Source organism: Bubalus bubalis, chromosome 3 (genome assembly GCF_019923935.1).
Source record: "Bubalus bubalis isolate 160015118507 breed Murrah chromosome 3, NDDB_SH_1, whole genome shotgun sequence".
Taxonomy (NCBI): domain Eukaryota; kingdom Metazoa; phylum Chordata; class Mammalia; order Artiodactyla; family Bovidae; genus Bubalus; species Bubalus bubalis.
The window spans coordinates 128,617,265-128,641,438 of NC_059159.1; the positions used below are offsets into that span (position 1 = coordinate 128,617,265).

The window sequence follows — 24,174 nt, forward strand, 5'->3', positions numbered from 1 at the left end:
AACATACATGAATGAAGGAAGGAACTGTTACAGGAGTGCAGCATTCTGACGGTGCTCATTTGACCTTTCCTTTGGAGGGAAACTAAATATCATTTTTTTCTGGATCAAAAAAGAAACTGATCTCATTAAACTCCTGTATCATAATCAGTCTACATATACACAGGTTTAAATAAGACTCTGCAAACAAACTTCTATATCATGGCCTTGATAGTGTAAGAGGAATGGCAGACACCCTGCAACTGGAAACAGGTCAAAAAATAAAGAAAATAAAAAGACACAAAAAGGAATCAGTTAACAGAAAACATGAGGCAGAAGAATGAATAAGTGAGCTGAAAGACAGATTGGTAGAAATCACTGCTGCAGAATAAAGAATGAAAAGAAACAAGGATAGGTAAAATAATTTTAAAAATTGGGAGGGAGGGTTCACAATTTGCAATTTCAATTACTCTGTTTACATCAAACCCTCCTGTTTCTCATTTATATTACTGTCCCTACTCACAAAATACTTCTGTATTCTCAATACTACCTCAGTTCTGATTGCTGAATATGGGTGTTTCAATTCAGTTCTGACAGTATCTGCAGATCCCATTGTCCAGGGGTTGAGTCCCACAAAATCACCTCCTCAAACTTTAGATGTCAGTTACAAGTCTAGATTGAGACCTGTGACTCAGATCAACTGACTATAAATCAGAGGCCCCATATCCTCACCCTCTGATTTAATTTGCTAGAATCAGAGAAGGCAATGGCACCCCACTCCAGTACTCTTGCCTGGAAAATCCCATGGACAGAGGATCCTGGTAGGCTGCAGTCCATGGGGTCACTAAGAGTCAGAAACAACTGAGTGACTTCACTTTCACTTTTCACTTTTATGCACTGGAGAAGGAAATGGCAACCCACTCCAGTGTTCTTGCCTGGAGAATCCCAGGGACGGGGAACCTGGTGGGCTGCCGTCTATGGGGTCGCACAGAGTCGGACATGACTGAAGCGACTTAGTAGTAGTAGTAGCTCATAGAACTCCAAAGAACAGTTTCTTACCTTTAATAGATTGCCAGTTTTATCACAAAGCACGCATCTCAGTAACAGTCAGATAAAAAAGCTGCATAGGGCAGACCTTCCAGGTCATCTAAGAGCCTCACCCTACCACCACCTCCAAATGTTCAGCAACAATGAAGTTCTCTGTACCCAGAGTTCAGTTATATTTATGGAGACCTCAACATGTAGGAATAATTGTTATTAGTAATTAAGTCAAGTAAAGCCTCCCCACCCCCTCCCTGCCTAGAAGTCAAGAGTGTGGGACTAGAAGTCACAACCCTCCAATCATTTGATTGGTATTCTTGGAACAAGCCTACATGCTCAGGTTTTCAAAGTCACCTCTTTAACATGAACTCAAGTGTGGTTGAAAGAGGTATGTTATGAATAACAAAAAGGGTTTGTTATGAATATTGTTTTGAATATTCTGTTATGGAAAACAAAATAATATCAATCTCTCTCTTATCATTTAAGAAACTGTAATCATTTTAGAACTTTGTACCAGAAACACAGATGAAGACTAAGTACTTATTATAAATCACAATATCATACATTACTACTTCTTATTATTCATCACAATATCATATTCTACTTTTTTTAAACCTTCAGTTTTCCAAATTTGTTTTAATTAACCATTTATTTTTGGTGTGCTGGGTTGTCATTGCTGTGCTCAGGGTTTCTCTAGTTACAGTACATGGGTTTCTCATTGTAGTAGTTTCTCTTGTTACAGAGAGCACATGATCAAGTACAAGGGCTTCAATACTTGTGGCTCTTAGGCTCTAAAGTGTGGGCTTGGTAACTGTGTCAGAAGGGATCTGTTGCTCAGAGGCAAGTGGAATCTTCCCACTGCAGGAATAGAACTCATGTCCCATACATTGCCAGGCGGATTCTTATCCACTGTACTACCAGGAAAGTCCTACCATACTATATTATTAAGGTAGTACTGATGTAAGAATAGACATGAAAATAGAGACCAAAAATGAGTAATGAATCTAAACATAGAAGAAAAAAAATTGTAAAATATGAAGAAAAAACCATAGCAGTGGGAATTCCTGGGGCAGGTGGCAGGGAGCGGGTGGTGGTCCAGTGGTTAACAATCCGTATGCCAATGCAGTCAATCCTGCCAATATCCCCATCTGGGAATATTCCACATGCCTCAGGCAACATGGCCCGAGTACCACAATTACTGAGTCTGCACATAAAAACTACTGAAGCCTGCATGCCCATGAGCAGGTATTCTGCAACAAGAGAAACCACCGCAATGAGAAGCCTGCACACTACAATTAGAGTAGCCTCTGTTCACTGCAACTAGAAAAAGCCCACGTGCAGCAAGAAAAACCCAGCGCAGCCAAAATTACATTTAAAAAAATGATTACTTTTTTGATTCTGAGTTAGAATTAGATTCTTAGATTTGACAAAAACAAATAAAACAGAAAACAGTTCGGCTGTATGGTATCAAAATAAGCAACTTTTGTGCTTCAAAGAGCTCCATGTAGAGAGTGAAAAGACAACTCACAGAATGGGAGAAAATATTTACAAAATATGTAATTGATAAAGAAACGTGTATCCAGAAATTTACTAAAAAAACTTTTACGTTAACAGTAAAAAAGGACAAATGACCCAATCTATAACTGGATAATTGATATGAACAGATATTTTTCCAAGGAACATATACGAACAGGCAATAAGCAATTAGCACATAAAAGATGCTCAAAGCCAGGGAGATACAACTCGTAACTATAATGAAACTCATTCATACCCATTAGGAGGGCTTTAAAAATAAAAGACAGAAAATAATAATCATTAAGGTATATGTGGGAAAATGGGAACTCTCATTCTTTGTCAGTGGGCTGCTAAAAACTTGCCACTGCTTTGGAATAGTGTTTTGGCACTTAAACAGTGTTACTATATCTCCCAGTGATTTCACTCAAAATAGATACAAAGTAGAATGAAAAACTGTGAACATAAAAATGTTTCTACAACTGCTCATAGCAGCATTATTCACAACTGTCAAAGTGGAAACAACCAAAGCTCATCCAGTGGTAAACAAAATATGATATAACCATACAATCAAAGATTACTTAACCAGAAATTGAAGTGGATGATCAGATCAGATCAGTCACTCAGTTGTGTCTGACTCTTTGTGACCCCATGAATCGCAGCTCGCCAGGCCCCCTGTCGATCACCGGAGTTCACCCAGACTCACATCCATCGAGTCAGTGATGCCATCCAGCCATCTCATCCTCGGTCGTCCCCTTCTCCTCCTGCCCCCAATCCCTCCCAGCATCAGAGTCTTTTCCAATGAGTCAACTCTTCACATGAGGTGGCCAAGTACTGGAGTTTCAGCTTTAGCATCATTCCTTCCAAAGAAATCCCAGGGCTGATCTCCTTCAGAATGGACTGGTTGGATCTCCTTGCAGTCCAAGGGACTCTCAAGAGTCTTCTCCAACACCACAGGTCAAAAGCATCAATTCTTCGGCACTCAGCCTTCTTCACAGTCCAACTCTCACATCCATACATGACCACAGGAAAAACCATAGCCTTGACTAGACGAACCTTTGTTGGCAAAGTAATGTCTGTGCTTTTGAATATGCTACCTAGGTTGGTCATAACTTTTCTTCCAAGGAGTAAGCGTCTTTTAATTTCATGGCTGCAGAAGTGGATGATAGATACATATTATAACTCTGGTAAACTATAAAAAGATCATGCTTAGTGGAAGAAGACGCAAAAGGCTATATATTTTGTGATTCTATTGATGTGGAACCTCTAGAATAGTCAAATCTCTTAGAGACACAAAGTAAATTAGTAGTTCCTAGGGGCTGGGGAGCAGAAACAGAGAGTGACTACCAATGGGTACAGAGTTCCTCTTGGGGGTGATGAAAATATAATAAAAAAAAGTAGTGGTGATAGTCCCATATGTCTATGAACATATTAAAAAGTATGTTTTTTTTAATTGTATAAACTGAATTGTATAAACTAAAAGGATCAATTTTGGGTACATGAATTATACTGCAGTCAAGTTGTTATTTAAAAAAAAAAAAAAGTTCTGACAAAGAAAACTCCAGGTCCATATTGTCTCCTTAGTGAATTCTAGTATGAACATTTAAGGAAAAAATGATACTAATTTTATGGCACTGAGAATAGGAAGAAAAGAAATAGGTAACAATGAGCAACTATTTAAGTCCTATGACTAATATCATACTTGGATGTCCATAATAAATTATTTCACATTAAATCCTAGCCAAAGAAACAAGTTAAAAAAATGAAGATTAGAAAAATATAAAAATATCTTTATTTACAAATGATATTATCTCATATATAAAAGTTTAAGGATTCTTCAAAACAGCTAGTAGGAGTAACAAGTGAAATATCAAATAGAAACAACAAAAATGAACATAAATTATATATCTGTATAAATCCAGAAAACAATTAAAACTTGAAGTTTGAAAAGTATCATTGTAGCATCAAAAGACTTAAGGGCACAGCTCACAACAAAGATTGAAGATATGTAAGGGAAAACTACAACACATTCCAAAGGAACATTAAAAGCTAAGGAAAAGGAAAGACATTCACAGATCAGAAAATTCAGTATTAGATGCAAAATTTCCCCCAAATCTTCTACATATTCAATACAATCCTCACAAAATACTACTAGGATTTCCAAAAAATATTTTTTTTTAATTTATAGGGAAAGAAACTAACAATCTAAGAAAAAACTAAGAGGACTTATTCTTTCTGATGTGAAAACATACTACAGAGCCAGATTAATTTAAAAAGTGCATGATTCATATACACATAGGTATTTAGATCAATAAACCAGAATGATATTCAGAGATAAGCCTATGCATATATACACAATTTATTTAAAAAGGTGCCAAGTCAACTAAATAGAGAAAGGATAATCAGTCCATTAAGTAGATATTTGGCTGCAAAGAGAAAGACAAGTAATATTTCACACCATGTACAGAGATTAATGGGAAAAAGTCAAAGACTTAAATGTAAAACCTAAACCAAGGACATTTGCAGAAGAAAAATACAGGACAAAATCTGAATGACCTTTGCTTAGGCAATTTATTAAGTAGAGGGATGGGGGGAATGGAACAGAAACTGAAGCAAATGATACACTGAACCTCATCACAACATGAAAATATTTTGCCCAACTGTTTAGCAAACAAAATGGTCAACCATAGATTAAAAGAAAAAATTTCCAAAAGGTGCATCTTATAAAAGTCATCAAGATTACATAAAGAAGTATATTTTGAATTACTAGACAAAAAACTCAAACAAAACAAATGGTAAGAATCTGAACATACCTTTTTAAAAGCTATGTGAATGGCCAACCAGCATAGGAAAGTTGTTCATCATCGTCAAAGAGAAATGAAACCAAGTATATACAACAGACACCCAATAAAAGGATCAAAACTCATCAGGTTTACAACACAAAATGAGGGTGTACACATGGAGCAAGCAGAACTACTATATGTTGCTAATGCCCACATAAATGACACATGTACTTTAAACAAATCTGTCAATTGCTTTTTTTTTTTCCTTCATATACAGGCAGATCTTAAAAGATACTACAGGTGTGGTTCCTGCAATAAAGTGAATATCACAATTGAATCACAAACTGTTTGCCTTCCTAATACATAAGAAAGTTGTGTTTAAACGCAGGGAAGCCTAATTATGTACAGCAGCATTATGTCTAAAAAAATTATATATTCCTTAATTACAAAACACCTCATTGTTAAAATATTATTAACAATCCTCTGAGCATTTTGTGCCTGATAACTTTGCTGCTGGAGGATCCTGTGTCAATGTTGACATCTGCTGAGTATTAATGGTGATGGCTACTAAAGGATGGAATGGTTATGGCAATTTCTTTAAAGACAACAATGAAGCTTGTCACACCAATTAACTCCTGTCAGGATTTCTCCATAAAATGCAACACAAATTGACAGCATTTTTCAATAACTCTAAAATCTCTTTCAAAATTACTGAATCCTCTCAAACCCTGCCAAATCAACCTATGTACCATCACCCAGGCTTTGTTGTTGATTTATGAAGCTCAGGCAAAGAAGATTTAGCACAATTCCTAAGGGCGCTAGAATTTTCAGAATGGCAAATGAGCACTGGCTTCAACTTAAAGTCACCAGCTGCACTAGCCCCTAACAAGAGAGTTAGCGTGTGCTTTGAAGCTAAGCATGGACATCTGTCTACCCATTATCTACCTATGAAAGTCCTGCATGGTTATCTTCTTCCAAGAGAGAAGTATTTCACCTATTCTGAAACTCTTGTGAAGTGTGGCCACCTGCATTAATCATCTAAGCTATAGTAGATCTTCTGGATAATAACTTCCTGCAGCTTTTTTGTCAGCCCTTGCTGTTCCCCCTTACACATTCATCTTATAGAGATGGCTTCCTTCCTTAACCCTCATGAATCAACCTATAGTAGATTCAAACTCTTCCCTTGTAGGTTCCTTGCCTCTCTCAGCCTTCATAGAATTGAAGACACTTAGGACCTTGCCAAGGACTTAACTGAATGTTGTGGATGGTTTGATCTGCTTTTCAGAACATTGAAATAGTCTCCATATCAGCAATCAAGTTGTTTCACTTTCTTATCATTCATGTGTTCACTGGAGTTGGCACTTTCATTTTCCCTCAAAATTTTGCATTCATAAGTTGGCTAACTGGTGTAATAGGCCTAGTTTTCTCAGTATTATCTCACCTTTGAGCATAACTTCCTTACTAATAATTTCTGACTTATTTAAAGTATCATGTAACTCTTCCTTTCACTTGAACAGCTATATGCCATTGTACAGTTATTAATTAGCCCAGTTTCAATATTACTGTGTCTCAGGGAATAGAAGGCCTGCCTGAAGAGAAAGAGACTGGGGAATGGCCAGTCACAGGGGAAATCTGAACACACACAATATTTACTAATTAAGTTCACCATCTCATATGAGTGCAACTCATGGTGCCCCAAAACAATTACAATATAACATCAACGATCACAGATCACCATACCAAATATAACAATGAAAGAGTTTGAAATGTTATGAGAATTTCCAAAATGTGACACAGAGACACAGAGTGAGCAAACGCTGTTCAAATACAGATATGTGGTCCGACCCAGGGGATTGACACAAACTTCCCATTTGTAAAAAACATTCTCGGCTGGGAAGCCTAATAAAGTAAAGCTAAATAAAACCAGGCATTCCTACAGGTATAATTATTTCATGAGACCCAGGAAACCACCCGAGGGTCTTTTCACAAGGGAATAAAAATATGGCCTCACACGATGTAGATGCAAATATTCACAGCACATTTAACTATGATTAGCATCAAACTAAAAAGGATCTCAACAGCTATAATTAAAAATACATTACTCTTCAATAAAGGGAATAAATACAGATAAAACAACACCAACAGTCAGACCAAAGAATTATACAAGGAGAAAGAAGTCATACAGACAGTATATAAAGTATGATTCCATTTATATGAATTTCCAAAAAAGGGAAAAGTAGGGAATGTCCCTGGTGGTCAAGTGGCTAAGACAACACACTCCCAACGCAGGGTGCCCAGGCTTCATCCCTGGTCAGGGAACTAGATACCACATGCAGCAACTAAAGATCCGGTGTGCCACAATTAAGACTTGGCACAATCTTTTAGGAAAAAAAAGTGGAGGGGGGGAGAAAGTATTGAAACAAAAAGAGGATCAGTGATTATTAGAAAATAGGTGTCAAGAGAGGACAGAGAACAGCCAACGAAAACTTTCACATGACAGAAATAATCTGTATTGTGATTTTGGTGGCATAGCTGTACATATTTTCCAGAATTCATTCTATTATACACAGAAATGTGTTAAATTTTCTTTTCTGTCAATTACTCCTCAATACAGGTAATTTACTTTAAAAAAAAAGCAGGAACAGAAGATCAACTGCTCCCAAGTCAGAGTCCTATAATAAAGTAGGCTCACCCAGTGAGACAAGGTGGCTATGGTTCTCCAGCATCACATCTCTGTACAGGGTCCTCTGAGCAGGATTCACATGCTGCCACTCCTTCCAGGTAAACTTCACACTCACATCCTTGAATGACACTGATGTCTGTGAAGGCACATTTCTCATCAATCTGAAGAATTCAAATTTAGGTGATGTGGAAAATACCTTTGGAACTAATTTCTATCAGTTTATGGTTAAAAATATAAGACAAAAACCAAAAATGTTTTCACATTATCAAAAATAAAAAACATCCAACAGTACACGCTTTATATGCAATGTCCTAGGGAAGCAGGCATGCTTTTGGTTCAACCTCCAAAACCCACACAAATACTATTTTTCTTTTGAAAAAAAGGTTAAAAGAAACATATTTTATTCAAAGAGTTCTTTTTCCAAATTATATCCATAACCACAATGCAAACTTGGGTGAGAGTTTTCACATCATTATTTACGAAGTATCATTCTCAGACTCAGGTTTAACAGCTGGCCAAAGCATCCCAGGCTCTTTCCGTTTAAGCTAAAGTGGAAATCAAGTAAAATCAGCTGGGGCTTCCCTGATAGCTCAGTGGTAAAGATTCTCCCTGCCAATGCAGGATACTTGAGCTCAATCCCTGAGTCAGAAGATCCCATGGAGAAGGAAATGACAACCCACTTCAGTGTTCTTGCCTAGAGAATCCCACGGACAGAGGAGCCTGGTAGGCTAAAGCTGATAGGGTCTCAAAGAGTCAAACATGACTCAGCAACTAAACAACAACAAAATCATCCAACCCATCATCAAACCTTGGAAGAATTGAAAGAGCCTGCTAACTCATCTGTTTCTGCAACTGCTTCACTAGAGTCCATTTTGAGAGTTATATTTTAAATTATAAGTCAGGCCATGCCCTTTCTTACCTCAAAATTCTCTAAAAAACTAGTAAACAGAGATAAATATTAAATTCATAAATTAGGAGATTCAATATGGTGGAGCTATCACTTCTCCACAAAGAGATCCACAGATTCAATGAAATCACAGGTCTTTTTTTTTTTTTAAGAATCACAAGCTAATTCTAATATTTATGTAGAAAGGCAAAAAAGCCTAGAATATGAAAAGCATTTTGAAAAAGAACAAAGTTGGAGGACTAATATTACTTGATTTCAAGACATACCATACAGCCACTAATCAAGACAGTGTGTAATGTTTAAAAAATGAAACACATAGATCAAAAGGAAAAGCTAAAAACAATATATAAAAGCATACATGTGCACACACACACATTTCTTTAATTTAGGTGTCCAGGCAATTCCAGGAAGAAAGTATCTTCTGACAAAAATCATGCTAGCCTAAAAAACTCTATTAGAAAATAATAATAATATAACGTTGATTCATACTTTGTACCACAAATAAATAATTTGAAATGATCACAGACCTCAATGAGTCTGATTTCTACTTAGATTTTAGACTCAGAGTGTTAGAGAAATTAAAATGGAGGAAGTCTATTCAGGCATCAGAAGCAGGACAGCAGGCCTCAGACCTGCTTCTGATCTGCCTGGACACTGCCCGGATTCCATGCGAGCCTGTAAGCACAGCAAGTCAGGCAGCACTCTACATAAGAAAGGGAGTGGGTCTTAGAATCTCTTAAGCCCTCTGGAGTCTAGGAAGTCTTATGATTCACAAGGTGAAACAAACAGCATTGTAAAAGCTAAACCAGAGCTGAATTTTTATGTGCAAACTGATAATAACATCAGATTTTGGTCTGGGATTATAAGCAGGAGCCCCCAAACTGCAATTTGAAGTCTCAACCATAGGGTGGCTACACCAACCAGGACCCTTTCCCAACTGGGACTGCAGATTGCTATTAACAAGGGACAGCCCAACACTGTTCAAGTCTGGATGCTGGTTTTCCCACTTTGGTGATGTACACCCTGCTACTTTTGTTAAGTCAAACAGTCTTCTATAAAAAAAAAAAAAAAAAACTGAAATTGTTGCAGATGGTAACTGTAGCCATGAAACTAAAAGACGCTTACTCCTTGGAAGAAAAGTTATGACCAACCTAGATAACATTTGAAAAGCAGAGACATTACTTTGCCAACTAAGGTTCCTCTAGTCAAGGCTATGGTTTTTCCAGTGGTCATGTATGGATGTGAGAGTTGGACTGTGAAGAAAGCTGAGCACCGAAGAATTGATGCTTTTGAACTGTGGTGTTGGAGAAGACTCTTGACAGTCCCTTGGACTGCAAGGAGATCCAACCAGTCCATTCTGAAGGAGATCAGCCCTGGGATTTCTTTGGAAGGAATGATGCTAAAGCTGAAACTCCGGTACTTTGGCCACCTCATGCGAAGAGTTGACTCATTGGAAAAGACTCTGATGCTGGGAGGGATTGGGGGCAGAAGGAGAAGGGGATGACAGAGGATGAGATGGCTGGATGGCATCACTGACTCGATGGACGTGAGTCTGGGTGAACTCCGGGAGTTGGTGATGGACAGGGAGGCCTGGCGTGCTGTGATTCATGGGGTTGCAAAGAGACACAACTGAGCAACTGAACTGAACTGAACTGAATGAATGGTTTAACAATCCTTCATTTTGAAATTGTTTATTTGTGAGTAATGAGTGGTTTATTTTGTTAACAAATTCTTCAAACAAGTGTTGAGTCTGCTGCTGCTGCTGCTAAGTCGCTTCAGTCGTGTCTGACTCTGTGCGACCCCATAGACGGCAACCCACCAGGCGCCCCCGTCCCTGGGATTCTCCAGGCAAGAGTACTGGAGTGGGGTGCCGTTTCCTTCTCCAATGCATGAAAGTGAAAAGTGAAAGTGAAGTCGCTCAGTCGTGTCCAACTCTTAGCGACCCCATGGACTGCAGCCCACAAGGCTCCTTCATCCATGGGATTTTCCAGGTAAGAGTACTCTATGTTCCCTCAATTCAGTATTTAGAATATGCTACCAATACAAATGTCCAACCCATCCTCAGACCCTGAAATTCTAGATTTCTGACAGGGCCAATGGGCCACACATTTGGTTGTTTTCTGATCAGCATTCCCTCTATTAAATAAGCTTAAATAATATATGAAAACAAAAATTATAGACATAACAAGAGACATAGACATAACAAGAGACATAAGACATATCAATAACGTTATGAAAATATATTTAAAAACAGACAAAAATGTACAATTTTCTGTGAAAATGTAGTAATTAAAAAAAAAAACAAATACCTATTTTTTTTTAATAAAGTAACTCAATAATTTACATGGTTTAGTTGCTAAGTCATGTCTGACTCTGACAACCCCATGGACTGTAACCCTCCAGGCTCCTCTGTCCATGGGATTTCCCAGGCAAGAATACTGGAGTGGCCATTTCCTTCTCCAAGGAATCTTCCCAAACCAGGGATCAAACCTGGGTCTCCTGCATTGCAGGCAGATTCTTTACCAACTGGGACACCAGGGAAGATGTACTTACAAAGTCCAATTTTAGAGGTAAGTTTAAGGAAATATGTGACAGGGAATTTTCTCCTATGAATTAAAGAGAGAAAGGGGTGAGGGACAAGAGAGAGGTGAGGGGAGAACAGAAAAGAGCAGACAGTAAGAGCTCCAATAAGACTAATAATAACTGAGATACCACAGGTGGAGACCTGGTTCAATTCCTGGGTTGGGAAGATCCCCTAGAGAAGGGATAGGCTATCTACTCCAGATGTGCACAGTTCCTGGCCATCTGATTTTCTCTTATAGGCCTCTTCCTTCCATCACAGCCTATAATGGGGGCAGGTGAAGGAAACTATCATGTCCTTCAGCCTTTGCAGTAAGGTAGAGAAGAAAACAAAATCATAGGTTAATCTAATTCATCAATACAAGAATAGAAATTCAAACCTGCGTGCTCAGTCACATCCAGATCTTTGAGACCCCATGGACTACAGCCTGCCAGGCTCCTCTGTCCATGGAATTTTCCAGACAAAAATATTGGGGTGGGTTGCCATTTCCTACTCCAGAGGATCTTCTCCACCCAGGGATTGAACCCACATCTCCTTTTCTTCTGCTTTGGCAGGTGGATTATTTACCACTGAGTCACCTGGGAATCCCCAAAATCCACTTACGCTACCTAAATTGCAGATTAAAGAAAACCAGCTATATGTTTACTTCAATAGATACAAAAAGGTATTCAATATAATTCAGGATATGTTCATTCATGATTCAAGCAAAAGTTTAGCAAACTGATAATAAAAGGGAAATAACTTACATTCATAAAAGATGGGTAACACAAACTGAGAGCAATCTGAAATCGAGTTAAATGCACACCACAAATTGGGGGATGAATAAAGAGCTCACCTCAGATACGTTCATTTTCAGTGGGTCTTGGGAGAGTAGAGGACAGTGACGATTGAGCTGCAGGGGTAGAAAGAAGACAGGGTCAAGACACCTGGCCTGCCACACAGTTCCTACATTCACCTCCCAATCATGTTGGCAGGCCAGCTGAGGGGTAGCCTCCATACAGCATCCCTTTAGACCTTGAAAAGGGAAGGACCCAGTGGAAGCACCACCTGTCCGTTTTTCAGTTTAAAATTATTACAGGGCTTAAACCTACCACTTCTAACAGTGAAAATTTTGTCTATTGATTTAAATAGGACTTCCCTGGTTGCTCAGTGGTAAAGAATCCACCTGCCAAGGCAGGAGACATGGGTTCAGTCCCTGATGGGGGAAGAGTCCACATGCTGCAGAGCAACTAAGCCGCTGGGCCACAACTATTGAGCCTGTGCTGTGGAGCCCCACAGCCACAATAACTGAAGCCAGTGTACCCTAGAGCTCTGCAACAGGAGAAGCCACCACAGTGAGAAGCCTGGCACTGAAACTAGAGTAGCCCCTGCTCTCCTCAACTAGAGACAAGCCCGAACAGCACCTAAGACCCAGCACAGCCAAAAATAAATATTAATAAATAAAATAAATGGATTCAATTTTTATCTGTTGATTTCTATTTTGTCTATTGATTTAAATAATACAAACAGAAACCTAACAACAGCTGACTGAAGAACATCAAAGGATAATACTATTTCATTAAAATTCACAGTAGAATACACAACTGTATTCTTTATGTTCTTCAGTTTTCCTAGCAAAATTGTTTACCCACTGAGGTAGAGAATTTACAGGAAGCCAAGTAAAAAAGATGCCGAACTTTAAGGTAATTAAAAAAAAATGACTGAAGTGGGGTACAGTTTCTCAAAAGGGACTCTTGATAAGTGTCTTCTGATGACAGAACAGTATGAACAACAGTTCAAACTCCTGACTCTGGCATAAGCTTGGTGAGCCTAGAGAAGTCAACAGTCCTCTCAAATTCAGGACCACCTCACCAAGCGAGACTCAGATTTGCTTCTTGTTTTCTGTGTTTAATGCAGAGGGTCACCCCGTTATCACGAGATAACTGGGAGACTTAAATAAACCACCCATTGAAAAGAACACAGTGTCTTTTAAATACAACAGCTGTTAGCACTTCTTCGGCGGTTACTACCTAGCACTTTGCTAACTCCTACAAATGACGCCACCTCGAATCCTCGGATCAGTCCCATGAAGCAGACATTATCCATAGCCTTCTTTGCAGACGAGTTACCTGACTCTGCTCCACGTTAGTTCTCCCGCCCACAGTACATGTGGCACAGCGGGAACTGACCAGGTCTCTCTGGTTCCGGAGCAGAGCTGCCCAACACACCTGCTCACGCTCGGCCAGCGTGACCACCGCTTGTCCACCCAGCGTTCCCCCGTCAGATGCAGGCGAGGCCGGGTATTCGCACCCCACACGGACCAAACCCCTGCTCCTAATGGATCCCAGCTCCACCTGCGCTGGAGCCTACCTGAGCCGAATTGGGAACACCGCACCCACCTTCCCAGTGCTAAGGTCCAAGCCAGACCGGGGCACTGCGGGGTCCCGCCTGGGCCTGAGGGCGGCCCAAGACTTCCTGCTTCCGCCTCCGCCACAATAAAGCCGCTCTCACCAAAGCTCGAGGCCACTCGAGTCGCGTTGTGATGCCTAGCTCTCGCACCTGCCGGTAACTGAGAAACCCCACGAACTTCTCACCGGACCTGCAAATGCGGACGGGAAGAAGAGGGACCAAGGCTGCACATGCGCAGAGGGAGCCCGCGGAGACCAGGAGCGCTGTAGGGCGGAGAAAGACTACACTTCCCATCCTCCGCGCGCTCCCTGTGACTCTGAACAGAGCTCTCAGGTTCCTGCTGCAGAGTAGGAATATGGGATAAACGTGTGTCCCAGAGTCATGGTTCTCAAAGGCCCCAGATGAGGTGTGTCTCCACACTGCTGGTCTTAGGCCGTCTCTATACCTGGCTTAGGTGAAGGTTCAAGGACAAAACTGGAAGCGTTCATGGATTAAAACCGTTCTCCAAATTGCTAAATCCTAGAAGTCTGGAGAAAATATTCTCCTAATGGAATACAATTTTCTATCTCTCCATTAGTCAACCTGCTTGCTATCATGTAGACTTCCTTTGTAAAGGACAAATAGCGTGTTTTTTTAAAAAGTGAGGTTACTGGTTTAGTCACAATTGAACACACTTCTTTTTCATTTCTTGTAATTCTGTAACCAGTTAGGACTACACAGGACCCTGCTAGATACAAAAGGCTTTCCCTGTCCCTTGAGTTTTTAGCAGGAAAAAACCATCAGTCTCCAAAGCCTTCCCTGAATTGCAAAGGGCAGATTCTGACAATTACTGGCAAGGGATGCAATGTAGAAGAAATGTGGAGCAGTCAAAAAACAATAGTGAATTACTTTGCTGTACACTGAGAACTAACACAACATTGCAAAGCAACTATACTCCAATAAAAATGAAAAAAAAAAAATTAAAAAAAAATAGTGCAGCTAAAAAGTAGAGACCTGGTTCCTCCTTAAGAGATATACATAATAGCTTATCTTTCAATTCTTATGAAAGAACTAAGGCAGTAACCCAGGTGGAGGATGGCAACTTCAGGCGCAGAAGGTGAGCCCTGAACACCTCACTGTTAGCTCATCACCAACCAAAGCAACACACACTGTGGCTTTTGCCTGACCTTTGCCTATAAAAACTCTTCCCCCCAAAATAATACAGAGGATTAAGTCTTTAGCACATGAGCCACCAGTTCTCCTCCTTTAGCCTTTGCAGTAAAACTGCTCCAAATCCCAGCGTTTTGGTTTTTTTGGCTTCAGTATTCAGCAGGCACAGGAATTTGTATTTGGCAGTGATTTACTACAAAAAATTGCTTGAACTCCAAATTCTAAATCTAAACATCACTCTTTTGTTGTTGTTCAGTTGCTAAGTTGTACCTGACGCTTTGTGACCCCATGGACTGCAGCACACCACACTTCTCTGTCCTCCACTATTTCCCAGAGTTTGCTCAAATTCATGTCCATTGAGTTGTTAATGCCATCCAACCATCTCACCCTCTGTTGGCCCCTTCTCCTCTTGTCTTGCCCAGCATCAGGGTCTTTTCCACTGAGTCAGTTCTTCATATTAGGTGGCCAAAGTATTGGAGCTTCAGCTTCAGCATCAGTCCTTCCAATGAATATTCAGGGTTGATTTCCTTTAGGACTGACTGGTTTGATGTCCTTGAAGTCTGAGGGACTCTCGAGAGTCTTCTCCAACACCACAATACGAAAGCATCAATTCTTCTGTGCTCAATGTTCTTTATGGTCCAACCCTCACATCCGTACATGACTACTGGAAAACCCATAGCTTTGACTAGACAACCCTTAGTTGGTAAAGTGATGTTTCTGCTTTTTAATATGCTGTCTAGGTTTGTCATAGTTTTTCTTCCAAGGAGCAAGCGTCTTTTAATTTCATGGCTGCAGTTACTGTCCACAATGATTTTGGAGCCCAAGAAAATAAAGTCTGTCACTGCTTGCATTGTTTCCCCATCTTTTTGCCATGAAGTGATGGGACCGGATGCCATGATCTTCATTTTTTGAATGCTGAGTTTTAAGCCAGCTTTTTCACTCTTCTCTTTCACTGTCATCAAGAGGCCCTTTAGTTCCTCTTTTGCTTTCTGTCATAATGATGGTATCATCTGCATATCTGAGTTTGTTGATATTTCTCCTGGAAATCTTGATTCTAGCTTGTGATTTATCCAGCCTGGCATTTCTCATGATGTACTCTGCATATAAGTTAAATAAGCAGGGTGACAATATATAGCCTTGATGTACTCCTTTCCCAATATTGAACCAGTCCATTGTTTCATGTGCAATTCTCACTGTTGCTTCTTGACCTGCATACAGGTTTCTCGGGAGGCAGTTAAGGTGGTCCGGTATTCCCATCTCTTTAAGAATTTTCCACAGTTTGTTATGGTACTGAGTTGGCCCAAAGGCAAGAGATGCCAATTTGAGCAAGCAGTGAAGATTCCCCAATGAACATGCCCAAGAAAGGTGGAAATGATAAAATATCTAATCTGTGTAAACATTTAGAAATAAACTACTAACAGGAATTGGCATAACTAATGGGAAAAAGTAAAAGCTAACAGAAAATGATACAAATAAAAACAAATACACAATCAAGGAAGAGCAAAGAGAATAAGAAAGGTGATAAAGTGATTTTACACTAGAAGACTCATAAGGAAAGAGAAATGTAAAATTGTAATATAGTTCAGCAATGTAAACCCCAAGTTTATGTAACCAAAAATTGCAAAGTAAATATTTAGTATAATGGGAGTAAGGAAGAAGGAAAGCTAAATAGAGATTTATAATAAAATGGAATCAACAGATAGTGTCTAAAATGAAGAAATCAAGAGGTACCACTTTAAAACTATTATCAAAATGATGTTTAAAGATGAATACAAGAAAACACAGCTAAAAAGATTGAAGGTGCTTAGTTATTTCTGTAGAACAAGAGAAAGGAAGGGAGAGAAAGAGTGTGGGGCTATAGACTGTGATTTTTGTTGTGTTATTTAATTACACTGGATTAAACATTTTAAAATTTTAATTGGAGGATAATTGCTTTACAATGTTATGTTAGTTTCTGCTGTACAACAGAATAAATCAGCTATAAGTATACATATATCCCCTCCCTCTAGAGCCTCCCTAACACTCCCCTCCATCCCACCCCTCTAGGTCATTTCAGAGCATCAAGCTGAGCTCCCTGTGTTACAAAGCTGGTTCCCACTAGCTATCTATTTTACACATGCTGGTGAATATATTTGGGGCTTCCCAGGTGGCTCATTGCAATAGAGTCTGACACTGCAGTAGACATGGGTTCAATCCCTGGGTCGGGAAGATCACCTAGAGAAGGAAATGGCAACCCACTCCAGTATTCTTGCCTGGAAAGCCCCATGGACAGAGGAACCTGGTGGGCTACAGCCCATGGGGTCACAAAAGAGTTAGTCACGACTTAATGACTAAAACAACAACAACAAAGTGTATATATGTCAATACCACTCTCTCAATTTGCTCTACCCTCTCCTTCCCCCGATGTGTCCACAAATCTGTTCTCTACATCTGCATCTCTATTCCTGTCCCGCAAATAGGTTCATCAGTACCATTTTTCCAGAGTCCATATATGTTCGTTAATATGTGACATTTGTTTTTCTCTGACTTACTTCACTCTGTATGACAGAATCTAGATTCATCCACATCACGACAATTCACTCAATTTTGCTCCTTTTTATGGCTGAGAACTACACTGGATTTCAAAATTGTGGTCCATGTCTTCTGATTTAAAATTTAATGATCTATTTTAAATTTAAAATCTATTTTAAAATTTAAACTTAAAAATTATAGCGCTCTTTTTTTAAAGAAAATGAAAAAAGTTTTATAATCACCAGCAGGTGGCACTATTTTCCCTCAGTGTGAGACTTTTCTTCCAAATCCTGTCACCTCTGCTTTTTCCTCACTCATTTGATATTAAATTGTATAGCTAAGAAGCCCAAGCTGATTGGTCTTTACTGAGAAAATTGTTTGTTTATATTGTTTGCTTAGTCGTTCAGTCGTGTCCGGCTCTTTTGCAACCCCATGGACTGTAGCCCACTAAATTCCTCTGTGCACCGGGATTCTCCAGGTAAAAATACTGAAGTGGGTTGCCATGCCCTCCTCCAGGGGATCTTCCCAATGCAGGGATCGAACCCAGGTCTCCCACACTGCAGGCAGATTCTTTACGGTTTGAGCCACCAGAGAAGGCCAATATAAATTTTAGGCAATCACAAATATTTCCAAAGTGATTACATTAAACTGAAATTATCACATTTTCTTTTTCTTTTGTAAAGCAGAGGTGAATTCACCAAACTCTTCTCTTTTTAAAAAGTTTTTTATTTAATTTTTTTTATTTTTGGCTGTCCTGGGTCTTTATCTCTGCTCAGGCTTTTCTCTAGTTGCGGCAATCAGACTTCTCATGGCAGGGGCTTCTCTTGTTGTGGAACACTAGTCCAGGATGCTCAGGCTTCAGCAGTTGTGGCATGTAGGCTCAGAACTTGCAGCTCCCGGGCTCTAGAACACAGACTCAATAGTTGTAGTGTGAGGACTTAGTTGCTCTGCGGCATGGGGGATCTTCCCAGACCAGGGATGTAACCTGAGCCTTCTATACTAGCAGGTGGATTCTTTACCACTGAGCCACCACGGAAGTCCAACTCTTCTCTTATTCATAAATCTTGGCGATCAAAGAAAACCAGCAAAATTTTTACAGAACCGTTTATTTGTTTAGCCCATCGACAGTGGAGCCTGGCAGGATATAGTCCGTGGGATCGCAGAGTTGGACACAACTGAGGGACTAAGCACACCACTTAACCTTCAAGTTCGTGAAAAACTACCAAATTTAAGGGTGACATTAAAGATTGATTTTATCTAACTCCATCTCCTACTGCTATATAACACTGGAGAAAATAGATCTTTGTGCTTTGTTCTTTCTTTATGGGTTTAGGTTAGGACAAGATTAGGGTTAGGGTCAGGGTCCTCCATATTTCTTTCTTTTTACTGCCCCTCTGAGGCAGTTATGCGTTCTCTGTTATCAAAAATCAGCAACAACATCTCCCCTATAAAGAGAAGTAACGTGTATGGTGGACTATGAAAATGATAAAGGGCTTTATAAATAAAAGTCACTACAGTGTCTGTAACAAACAGAATATTGAGACTGTTTTTTTTTTCTTCTTCTTCTTCTGATATTGGATAACTTGGTATTGGTTAAATGATGGAAGTTTTTTTTAAATAATTTATTTATTTTTGACACACACACACTTGTTTATTTATTTTTGGCTGTCCTAGGTCTTCGTCGCTGCAGGCAGGCTTTCTCTAGCTACAGAGAGTGAGGGTTACTCTCTAGTTTCAGTGCATGGGCTTCTCACTGTGGTGGCTTCTCTTGTTGCAGAGCACAGGCTCTATTGTTGCATCACATGCCTCAGTAGTTGCAACTTGCCGATTCTAGCATTCTTGGGTTTCAGTAGCTGTGGTACAGGGGCTGGTGAGCTGTGGTTGGTGGGCCCTCGAGTGTACAAGCTTCAGTAGCTACAGCACGCAGGCTTAGTAGTTGTGGCACACGGGCTTAGTTGCTCTGGGGCATGTGGCATCTTCCTGAACCAGGGATTGAACCCGTGACTTCTGCACTGACAGGCAGATTCTTAACTACTGGGCTACCAGGGAACTCCAGTGGTGGAAGCATTTTTGTCTCAGCTTTAAAATGAGACTTGTAAATGATGAGACTGAGGCTGAAAATGAATTAGCTATGAGTAGAATGACAAAGATGGAAAAAGCAATGGCACCCCACTCCAGTACTCTTGCCTGGAAAATCCCATGGATGGAGGAGCCTGGTAGGCTGCAGTCCATGGGGTCGCGAAGAGTCAGACACAACTGAGCAACTTCACTTTCACTTTTCACTTTCATGCATTGGAGAAGGAGGTGGCAACCCATTCCAGTGTTCTTGCCTGGAGAATGCCAGGGATGGCAGAGCCTGGTGGGCTGCCGTCTATGGAGTCACACCGAGTCGGACACGACTGAAGTGACTTAGCAGCAGCAGCAGAGGAACTAAGAGCCCATGTGCCATACTGCACTGCCAAAATAATTAAATAAATAAAATTGAAAAATAAAAGGGGGGAGGGATATGATGAACAATTTTTTTAAAAAAAGAAAATATAAGGGCATTCTTTGTGCCACTAAAGGAAATTGAGGAAACTTGGCCTCATGACATGATGTTAAGAAACAGAATTTCGCACTTTTCCCAGACAGTGATCCTGTCATTGACTGGGATCTGCACATAAAACTTCCCTGCTTCCGACAGTGGGTCTGATCCGTAGAATCACTCAGTTTCTTCCACAGTCATTGGGTGGGATTCCTAATCGCCCCTTGGGTGGGATTACTAATCAGTCCCTTAACATGTTTATATTTATTCATTTTAAAAAGCGCTTGTTAATCCTACTATGTGCAGATACTTTGCTCTGTGATTTCTTGAGACATGAAAAAAGGAGATAGTATGGATTTGCTTTCCATGGGAGTAAGGACAACAGGTGGCGCTAGTGGTAAAGAACCTGCTTGCCAATGCAGAAGACACAAGAGACGCTGGTTCAATCTCTGGGTTTGGAAGATGCCCTGGAGGAGGGCATGGCAACCCATTCCAGTATTCTTGCCTGGAGAATCCCATGGACGGAGAAGGCTGGCAGGCTACAGTCCATAGGGTTACAAAGAGTCAGACACAACCAAAGCGACTTAGCACACATAGGGACAACAGAAAGGGATTTTAGAAAGTGACATTAAGCTACCTTGCTTCAGTGTCTGACTCTTTGCGACCCCATGGATGGTAACCCTCCAGGCTCCTCTGTCCATGGAGTTCTCCAGGCAAGAATACTGGAGTGGGTTGCCATGCTCTCCCCAGGGGAACTTCCTGACTCAGGAATCAAACCGGAGTCTCTTATGTCTCCTGTATTGGGAGGCAAGTTTCTTACAATGAACATAGGAGAACAATCTGGGGTTTCTACCAGTATCATCTAACACAGAGCACAGTTTTTCACACCAGCCAGGTCTGCTCAATTAGTATTTCCTTCTTTTTATATCTTTTGCCCTACAAAATTAAATCTTAAAACTTGTCTTGGTAATACCAGTATTATGAAGTTAAAATAAATTTGACAGACATTCTTTCTTTGAACACATGTTTATTGAGCATCTACTATGTGTGAGGTATTGTTCTGTGTGCTAGGGTTACAGCAGTGAAGGAGGCAGGTAGCATGACTCAGCAGGAGCTTCTGTTCTGATGAGGGGAGACAATTAGTTAATTAACTAATAATTAAATTGGAGAAGGAAATGGCAACCCACTCCAGTATTCTTGCCTGGGAAATGCCATGGACAGAGGAGCTTGGCTGGCTATAGTCCATGGGGTTGTAAAAGAGTCAGACATGATTTAGTGACTAAACAACCACAACAAAATAATTAAGCTAACAAGAAATTTTCAGATAGTGGTAAGAGAGTGGAGATATCTATGACTGCCCTGCTACCTGTTGAGTTTAGTGGACATCTAGGGCTGAGATCTGAAGGATAGAGTGGTTCGCATAATGAGATAGATGGAAACTGCTTTCTGGGCATAGTGAACTGATGGCATAAACACCTAATGTGCAACCAAGCCTGAAGCTCAGATAGACCTCTGTAAGCAGAACAGGCTCACAGAGGTGAGAGTGGGAAGATAAACTGGCAGGAAAGTAGGTAGCAACCAGGCAGTGCAAGATTTAACATTTTGGATATACGTGCATGTAAAGACAAAACCAAGTATATCATAAGTGTTGCTCAGTGCACAGCAATGTAACATACATATGAATTTCAGCATTGTTAAAACATTTTTAAGGTGCCTTCAAATTAATATAATACTTTAAATGTGTTGCAGAAAGTTATATGTAAATAGCATGTTTTAAGTAATTTTAAAGGAACTGTAGTTTAATGTGTATTTGTTCAGTCTTTTCTGAAGTAAACTATCACTTCCATTTTATTGTTACTAGAATGAAACTCAAATGTAAAGAGAATGCTACTTTGTCAGGTGAGTAGATTATTTTAAAAGTAATCCAGTTCAGTTCAATTCAGTTCAGTCGCTCAGTCGTGTCCGACTCTTTGCGACCCCATGAATCCCAGCACGCCAGGCCTCCCTGTCCATCACCATCTCCCAGAGTTCACCCAGACTCACATCCATCGAGTGAGTGATGCCATTCAGCCATCTCATCCTCTGTCTTCCCCTTTTCCTCCTGCCCCCAATCCCTCCCAGCATCAGAGTCTTTTCCAATGAGTCAACTCTTCGCATGAGGTGGCCAAAGTACTGGAGTTTCAGCTTTACCATCACTCCTTCCAAAGAACACCCAGGGCTGATCTCCTTTAAAATGGACTGGTGGGATCTCCTTGCAGTCCAAGGGACTCTCAAGAGTCTTCTCCAACATTAGAGCACCTAAAAGACAAAGTCTAAATTTTTGAAACTGAAATTTAAATCAAATAAAATTAAATGCTCAGAAAAACTTTCCAAGCTCACTTTAAGGTGCAAAAATAATTCCTTATAATGACTCAGTAGCTATTTAAATTTGCTCTTGGTCAAAATATTTGTATGCTTAGTATTAGGAGAAGTAATAGACTTATTTCTTTAAAAATAGGTGTAAGTTAGAATGACTAGTCTAGAACAACAAAAATTTGTAAGAAATCTGGGAATCTTATTTCTCTGTACATTTCTTTACAGTTACACTCCCAGGCCAGAAACCATAGGAAAAAAAATATGCCATGAGCTGGGAAAAATTAAATCATTTCTAGACAAATTTTAGAGAGTTGACCATGTTGAAAATACAGTGATGAGGTCAATATCAACTTTTACCAGTTACCTGGTATTTAATTATTTGCAAATAACAAGAAGCTGGGCATGATTTTGCTTTGTTAATGCACTGTAACACTAAAATATAATTGCTAGTACAAAACACTGCGTATTTTAAGTGTGAAATTAACACGAAGGCTAGTCTAGTTTGAAACAAAGAAGAAGGAGGCCCACAAGATATGTAGGAATTTGATAAGTAGCTTAGGAATTCATGAGTTTATAGGTTTAACATCATTTTGCCTACAACTTGGAAGCTCTAGGAGCAATGTAGAGAGGCTGCTATGGAGGTCACAGGACTTGTTCTGTTTTGTGACCTTCTTGTGCAGAGACTTGGTTCCTTTGAACAAGAATCCTCTCTTTTCTGAACTTCAGATCTGACACTCCAGGATTTTTTTTTTTTCATTTTATTATATCATATTATTTTACTATTTAAACACTTCTCTCATATCACCTTCAATCAGTTCAGTTGCTCAGTCATGTCCAACTCTTTGTGACCCCATGAACCTCAGCAGGGCAGGCCTCCCTGTCCATCACCAACTCCCGGAGTCCACCCAAACCCATGTCCATTGAGTTGGTGATGCCATCCAACCATCTCATCCTCTGTCGTCCCCTTCTCCTCCTGCCCTCAATCTTTCCCAGCATCAGGGTTTTTTCCAATGAGTCAGCTCTTCGCATCAGGTGGCCAAAGTACTGGAGTTTCAGCTTTAGCATCATTCCTTCCAAAGAACACCCAGGGCTGATCTCCTTTAGAATGGACTGGTTGGATCTCCTGGCAGTCCAAGGGACTCTCAAGAGTCTTCTCCAACACCACAGTTCAAAAGCATCAATTCTTCAGCGCTCAGCTTTCTTCACAGTCCAACTCTCACATCCATACACGACCACTGGAAAAACCATAGCCTTGACTAGATGGACCTTTATTGGCAAAGTAATGTCTCTGTTTTTTAATATGCTGTCTAGGTTGGTCATAACTTTCCTTCTAAGGAGTAAGAGTCTTTTAATTTCATGGCTGCAATCACCATCTGCCGTGATTTTGGAAGAAAAATAAAGTCAGCCACTGTTTCCACTGTTTCTCCATCTATTTGCCATGAAGTGATGGGACCAGATGCCATGATCTTAGTTTTCTGAATGTTGAGCTTTAAGCCAGCTTTTTCACTTTCCTCTTTCACTTTCATCAAGAGGCTCTTTAGTTCTTCAATTTCTGCCATAAGGGTGGTGTCATCTGCATATCTCAGGTTATTGATATTTCTCTTGGCAATCTTGATTCCAGCTTGTGCTTCATCCAGCCCCGCATTTCTGATGATATACTCTGCATATAAGTTCAATAAGCAGGGTGACAATATCCAGCCTTGATGTACTCCTTTTCCTATTTGGAACTAGTCTGTTGTTCCGTGTCCAGTTCTGACTGTTGCT

The 24,174-nt window shown here is 40.1% G+C and overlaps 1 long non-coding RNA gene across 11 annotated transcripts in view; it reads right to left on the bottom strand.

The window, feature by feature from the left end:
- The window catches only part of LOC102411979, a 28,497-nt gene extending 13,754 nt beyond the window's left edge, over positions 1 to 14,743 (bottom strand). Inside the window, exons 1-4 of one of the 11 annotated variants that reach the window (XR_006550022.2) lie at positions 13,974 to 14,743; positions 12,319 to 12,375; positions 8,005 to 8,131; positions 3,622 to 3,679 (exon numbers count right to left, since the gene is read on the bottom strand). This is a non-coding gene — a long non-coding RNA (zinc finger protein 100). Of the gene's footprint in view, positions 1 to 3,621; positions 3,680 to 5,081; positions 8,157 to 11,351; positions 12,092 to 12,318; positions 12,376 to 13,861 lie in introns of those variants that run through there. The other 10 variants (XR_006550026.2, XR_006550028.2, XR_006550021.2 and 7 more) reach the window with 10 other exon arrangements.
- Positions 14,744 to 24,174: the final 9,431 nt, after the last annotated feature.